General features: G+C 40.3%; 1 long non-coding RNA gene across 2 annotated transcripts; it reads right to left on the minus strand.

Moving 5' to 3' along the window:
- Positions 1-1,398: 1,398 nt before the first annotated feature.
- LOC147918140 (uncharacterized) lies at positions 1,399-4,594 on the minus strand. 2 transcript variants are annotated; one of them, XR_015553026.1, is made up of 4 exons: positions 4,436-4,594; positions 3,019-3,091; positions 2,173-2,395; positions 1,399-1,990 (listed from the first exon to the last, which is right to left on the minus strand). It is a non-coding gene; the product is annotated as an uncharacterized LOC147918140 (long non-coding RNA). The 2 variants fall into 2 exon arrangements; XR_015553032.1 differs by lacking the exon at positions 2,173-2,395.
- Positions 4,595-7,343: the final 2,749 nt, after the last annotated feature.

Genomic DNA, 7,343 nt, shown 5'->3' on the forward strand with positions numbered 1-7,343 from the left:
AGTTAAACCACAACCAACTTTGCTCACATTCAAAAGGCCAAAGCTAATGGGAGGAAAATATCCATCTACACACACAATTGCTATCAAACATACCCTTAGGCTGTGGGTAGGGTGTTCTCAGCTTTTTATATACAAAGTTACCCCAATTACCTACAGTGCTGGTTGGGAATCTCATGCCCAGAACTGTTCAGAAGCTGCATCTCCATCCACTCTCATGACCCTGTTCTGAAGGAAAGAGCAGACAGGGCATCTTGGGGCACTAAGATAATGCTAACAGTCCACCAAGTATCTGTGCTCATCCATGGTGTTTGATTTACTGAGGCTGGTACACTTTGGTTTCATTTTCTCAGTGTAGAGAGGGTGACACAGATCTGTGCCCATGAACCTAGTAACATGGATGGACTGTAGATGTGGGCAACAGTGATGTGCTTTTTCCCTCACAAGAACACAGAGATAAAGAGGCCTTGAGTTCAATCGGGTAACTGAATGTCATATACTGAATCACATAAGTCCCTCTAATGAGTCAGAGTCAAGGTGAGCAAGGCTTAATAGGGAACATTAACATCAGATGAAAGTGTGACTGGGCTCAATTAGAAGAGGGCTGTACAGCAATGTGAGTATAAAGAGCAAATGTCCCCACCCCCACCCACTTAAGCATGGTACAGAGTGGGTGCCCAGGCCACAGACTCAACCTTTCCAGTCTCAGGGGGAAGCAGAGCTCTGGCTGTTAAGAGCAACGCTTTAGGCTTTCACAGTCTGACTTCACAGCACTTTCGAATAATACACTTCATTCTTCTTGGTCTGTGCTCTGAGAGCCAGCTTCTGGGTGAGCATTGTCTACCTACGAGGATTGGCTGCATCTACTGGTTGAGCCCAGCGTGTCCGGATGAGAGCTCTTTCTCAGGTTAAATTAACACTCTGACGCCCTGCTTAGGCATCATCTGTGGGCTTGGTGTATCTGCAACTCCACTCCTGAGACAGGACATTCTAACTCTGATAACACCATTGAGCTCCTGAGGTTTAGTCCCAAGGCAGACCTTGGAGCTCTTCCTTGGCCCCTCTCCTCCACAGGAAGCTCTTCCCGGTCGGGATCCAGTCTCCCAGGGAGCCTTCCAGTTGCCTTTCTGTCATTTGGCCCATTCTTAGACCGAGAACACGTGGAGTTGATGTGATCTGCACAAATGGCCAGTTTCCACCCAAACCAGCACCATTCTCACTACACACAGTTGAGTTTCTCCTGAGTGCTCAATGAATAATGAAATAAAACCAATAGACATGCTGCCTTCCTATAAAGCATAGAGATGAATTTGCATGTTTGAAAAATATAGCTCACCATATAATTTAATTGATTTTAATTCTTATTAGCTAAACTCAAAGGGAACATGATGGCAATGGTTTCATAGTGTGGGTTCAAAGTAGGAGTACTAGACCATTTCAGAAGCATACTTTAGGAGAAAGATACTATTTCATGCTAAAAGTAATACCAAACATCTCGTGAACTTTTATATTTATTCACAATCCCTCCTTGTCCCCTTTAGTAATTCCAACACTTTCTTCCAAATACCTAATGCAAAACAAGAAAAATAAAAATAATATTTTTGATATGTTGGATTTTGTTACCTTTAAAATAGTACAAAGAGCACATGTCCATGAGTTAAAAAACACGAGGGAAATATAGAGTGTTAAAAAAGAAATACAAAGGAAATCTGAGACAAGGAATACATCACAAGACTTTTCTGCACCTCTTCGTTAACAGATCAGACTCAGTCTCGGAATACAAGACAGATCATTCTGTTATCTTAGCAGCCACAGGCAGGCTACTAGATGTATGTGGCTGTGGTACAGTGTCTGTGAGGTGTTACAGTAAATAAATTCTTTATCAGCCGTTAGTGAAGTCAGCAGTGGATGTCACCACTTCAACCTTCAGTAGGGAGACCCCATCTCCTGTCCTTCTTTTCCTCCAACTGACTTTCAATGAGGGGTTTTCATACTAGAAAAGAGAGAACACAAAACTATCTGAGATGTGGTGTAAAGGCAAAATGCTCCATTTGCCTTATGTCTTTATAACAATCTCTGTGCACTGCAGATGAGCTGTTACAGACACTCACAGGACCATGGCTGTGGCCACACAAGAATTTATCTAAGGCATTTAGAAAAGGATCTGCTACTCACATGCCCACATTTTTGCTTCATGTCCAACCACTGTTGTGGAAAGAAGGGGCTGAAGCGTGTTGGGTGCTTCTGATGCAGACACGGGGCCTCCGGTCACCACGATTCTGGCCGCCTCTGTTTCCCAAGGACCCCAGATCCATCCACTCCTTTTCCCTTCTGTGACTGAATAATCAGGCAGACTCGCTGCTACTATAATTTACTTCCGGTTTACTTCCTTGTATCTCTGAGGATGAAATATCCTTTGCTGATCTGAAGGGATTTAACAACGTGCCCACGTTGAGGCTCATCAAGAGCTGCTGCTCTGACTGGATCACATCCTTCATCTCGGAAGCTCCAGAACACTGGAGAGACATTCCAGTGCAGGGCTGGAGCGGACGCTGGAACCAGACGGGGGGGCCTGAGTCCCGGCTCTGCCACTTGCTCCCTGTGTGACCTGGGACAAGTTACTCACCCTCTCTAGTCTCACTGGCCTCAGGTGTGAATGGAGACAATAACAGGACCACATCTCACAGGACTGTAGCCCACACAGCACAAGTAAGTTAGGGTTTGTGAATAAACAACGTCTGACACAGAGACACTCTGGCTAAGTCAGCAATAGTGAACTCATGCTCATTCTTTAGAAATTTGGAACTCTGAGGTATTTTTCCTACTTCAGAAATTTATACCTACTCAGAAAATGTTAAGAAATGTTACATTAATAAAATGTGACTAATAAATAAATGTAAATAGGGCAAATCTGGCTATTCACTCACACTCCTATTCTTTGAATTTTACTTGGAATCTACTCAACGAAAATGCTCCATGTTTAATTTCATTGTTGTTACAGTTACATTTTCGAAGACTTACTTTAACAAAAGTAGTCCTCATAGTTCTAGAGGTGGTTTTTCACCGTCCTGCTTTCCTTCAGCTTCTTCAGATCCTGCGTGGTGAGGATGGGGAAGGAGAAAAACATCACATTCCATTAAAGTAACAAAGATATCTTTAAAATTACAACGTATACGTATAACATTTTAAATGAGAGATTTACATTTCATCCTCAAGAGATTTAGGTTAAGGAACCTAACTGTAAAATAAAGTTTTACATCATTTCTAGTAGGAAGAAAGCCTTTAGAATAGGATCTATCACTCACACTAATCTGTCAAAATGGATTCACGTATTTATGTCTAAAAATATTCATAGAGACCAAGAATTATTATCCACTGCTATTTCTCTTTGCTGACAAGCTTGCATTTGTTTTTTAACTGCAAATAACTTCGAGCTTTGGTACAAATAATTTAATCTACACATTATCAAAGTCGCTGTCCCCAGTGACTGAGAGAGCTGTGAGGGCTTCCTAACACCACGGGCGATGCCAGATGGTCACTCTCGTGCACTGTAGCAAGCGACCACTGCTACAGCCATTCTGGGCACTGCCTCGTGAGCCTTATCTTATTCGTGCATTTGACCCAGTCATTCCACACTGGAATTATTTCCTTAGGATATATCCCTGTGGAAATAATAATACTTGTTTTCCATTATGTAGATTTTCCCTCTAAAAATTAGGAAAAAGTCTACATGTCTGAGAGTAGAAGAAAAGTTAAATAATAATTATATTTCCATGAAATATCTTACATCCACTTAAAATTATATCGATAATTTTTAACGACATGGAAAATGCATATGCTATAAAGTAAAAGCAAATATTTAATAAAGAAAACTGTATATACTGTAAGATCATAGTAGATAAAAATAAAACACTAAATATAAATCAGAAAGACTAGAAGTGAATAACTAGATAGCTTACATACATTTCTGGATATTCCAAAATTTCTACAATAAACTGAAACCAATCTTTTAATTTTTAAAACAGGGTATAAATAATACGGGCAGTGTGATCACAATCATGTAAATTACACACACAAACTAGAAGGAAAGAAACTGAACTGTCACACCGATGTTGCTGAGTAGTGTGAAGGACAGGTGAACTTTTATTTTTGTCTTTACACATTTTTATAAAAAGCACGCGTTACCCTCATAATCAGGGAAGGGAGATAAAAACGGAGCATGGAGAAGACCAAGGTAGCAGGTTGGGGATATGAGCTACGCACACACAGAAGCAGCCTGCCTCCCTGGTGCTCTCCTCTCATCAGATAACACACTTCAGGGGGGACATTGTGTCTTATGAGAACGTCTGCCTGGATCACAGCCAAGAACAAACCTGTTGCAGGAGAAAGAATGGCCGACAAGCCTAAGAAAAGATGGTGTCCCACATCTTAACCTCACCTGGTGTCATGTCGTTCAGGATCTGTTTGCCGTGATAGAGAAAAGTATAGTTGTTGGAAGGCTTCACTTTCCGGCCTTTGAAACTGCTATAAATCGTAGAGACACTGGGGTGGTTTAACTGCCTTCTCACTTTGAGAGGAGTCTGAGGAAGATGGTCACACCAAGTCTTCCTGTTTCTGGGCTCACTTTCCACCTGGCAGCTAACGGCACTGGAGCCACAATAAGCTGACATGTCTTAGAGTTATTTGAGAATCCTAAATAAAGCCAAACTTTTAGTTAAAACATAGTAATATGTCTGCTTTACATAATGTAAAAGTGAATGCTATCTAGCAAGGCCTTCTGGCTCTGGTCAAGCGAGGAGGTAAAAAACTCTCTATTGACGGGCCGGCCTGGTGGCGCAGTGGTTAGGTGCGCACATTCTGCTTCGGTGGCGGCCCGGGGTTCGTGAGTTCGGATCCTGGGCGTGCACCACCGCATCGCTTGTTAAGCCATGCTGTGGTGGCATGCCATATAAAGTTAAGGAAGATGGGCACGGATGTTAGCCCAGGGCCCATTTTCCTCAGCAAAAAAGAGGAGGATTGGCATCGGATGTTAGCACAGGGCTGATCTTCCTCACACACACAAAAAATTCTCTATTGAAAAGCAACAATAAAGATGGACTCGATGAACGAATCTAACCATTTCAGCACTTGGGGAATGATCAAAGGCATACAACAATCTGAGAACTCCTTATGCTTGAAAAACTGCGGAACTCTGGCAACAACAGTGGTGTTCTTGCCTGGAGCTGCTCCCATTCCTCCCCCACCTCCAAACACCCAGCTCAATGGGCATGAAGCTTCTTCAAGGTTAGGCCAGGCCATGAGGACTGGCATAAATATTACACAGCTGAGGGGAGCTCAATTGATTTGGGGTAGGGAGAGTGTGATGGACAACTGACAAACTCAGTGGTGTGCAAGCAGGAAGGGCCAGAGGCTCTGCTGGTTTGTAGCTGTGGTCATGGCTGCAGCAAGCACGTGCTTGGCTGAAGCTGTGTGCACGCTTAGTGGAGACACAAAAGAGCTGAGCTAGCCAAAGACTCCTGGTCCACCCTGAGGGTGTGAGCATACGCAGAGGAGATGTGAAGGGACTCCACCAAGAGTACAAGCTGAGGAAGACTCAAGATAGCCTGAAATTTGAATGTGCTCCCAATACATACACGTGTCCACCTGGCAGAGGATGAGAGTCTTAATCAAGGTGCTTGAGCACAATCTCTGTCCAATCACTGGCTACCACTAAGCTGTGCAGACACAGGGGAGACCACTATGGAGCTAGGCTTACATATAAGTGAACTAAAAAGTAAAATAAACTGAGCCATCAGCTGCCACACCTCACAGTGGATATAACTTCACAGATTTAGCTCAGGCAATTTTCCAAGGGAACAAACAGCAATAACAGCAAACTTATGGGGGAAAAACCAGAATCTAGAGTTGCTAAAATATATTTCAACAAAATAATTTTCAATAAAATATTAGACGACAGGCAAAGAATCTGAAAAATGTGACTCTTCTTAATAGAAATAAAGAAACTCACAATTCAATACGAACTATCTCTGAATGTATCCAGATATTTTATGTATCAAAGGCTTCAAAGCAGCTATTAAAAATATGTTCAAACAAATACAGAAAACTATGTTTAAAGAATTAAAGGAAAGTATGAGAACAAAAAAGGAACAAATATAGATTCCTAAGAAGTAGATAAGTTACAAAATAAACAGATTAAATGTAAAATCTGGAGTTGATATGTATAATGATTGAAGTAAAATATTCACTACAAAGGGTTAAGAGAATATTCAAGTTGGAAGAAGACACAATCTGTAAACTTGTAGTTAGAGGATTGGAAATTATTCAATCTAAATAACAGAGAGACAAAAGACTGAACGAAAGTTGAACAGAGCTCAGAGACCTATGAGAGAACATCAAGCCTACCAATACATGTAATGGGACTCCCAGAAAAAGAGAAGTGGGAAAAAGAATTATCAGAGAAAATGTTTGAAGAAATAATGGCAAAAAATACCCAAATTTGTTGATAAATATTAATCTATACATCTAATAAGCTAAACAAATACTAAAGAGGAAATATACAAAGAAATCCACATGTAGACACATCATAGACAACCTGCTGAAAACCAAGGAATGCATTAAAACACAATACTTAAAAATTTATAAGATGTCACTAAAGCAATGCCTATGGGGAAATTTATGGCTTTAATTGCCTGCATAAAAAAAAAAAAAAAGGAAGATCTAAATCAATCATTAAAAAGAAGAGCAAGCTAAACCTAGCCAAAGCAGAATAAAGGAAATAATAAAAATTGGAGTGGAAATAATTGAAAGGAAAAACAAGAGAGAAAAACCAATGAAAACAAAAGTCAGTTCTTTGAAAATATAAACAAATTTGACAAATTTCAAGCTAGAATTACCAAGAAGGAAGGGGCAAGACACAAATTATCAAAATCAAGGAAAAAAAAAAAGAACATCACTACCATCCTACAGAAATTAAAAATTAAAAAAGGACTATAAGGGAGCAGTATAAGAAATTTATGTTAACACACTAGATAATTTAGAAGAATCAATGAATTCCCAGAAAGGCATAAATTACCAAAAGGGGCTAAAGAATAAGTAAAAAATCTGAATAGACTAATCTATAATAAGATGAATTAGTCATTAAAAATCTTCCCACAAAGAAAATCCCTGGCCCAGATGGTTTTGGAGAATCTATCAAACATTTAAATAAGGAATAATATTGATTCTTCACAAGAAGGAATCATCCAGAAAATAGAGGAGTTGGGAATTCTTCCCAGTGTGTTCTATGAGACCAGCATTACCCTGATATCAAAGCCAAAAATATAATAAGAGATCCAGAGAACAAAAGG

The sequence above is a fragment of the Ceratotherium simum genome, chromosome 1 (assembly GCF_057802395.1).
Source record: "Ceratotherium simum simum isolate JZ-2026a chromosome 1, ASM5780239v1, whole genome shotgun sequence".
Lineage (NCBI taxonomy): Eukaryota > Metazoa > Chordata > Mammalia > Perissodactyla > Rhinocerotidae > Ceratotherium > Ceratotherium simum.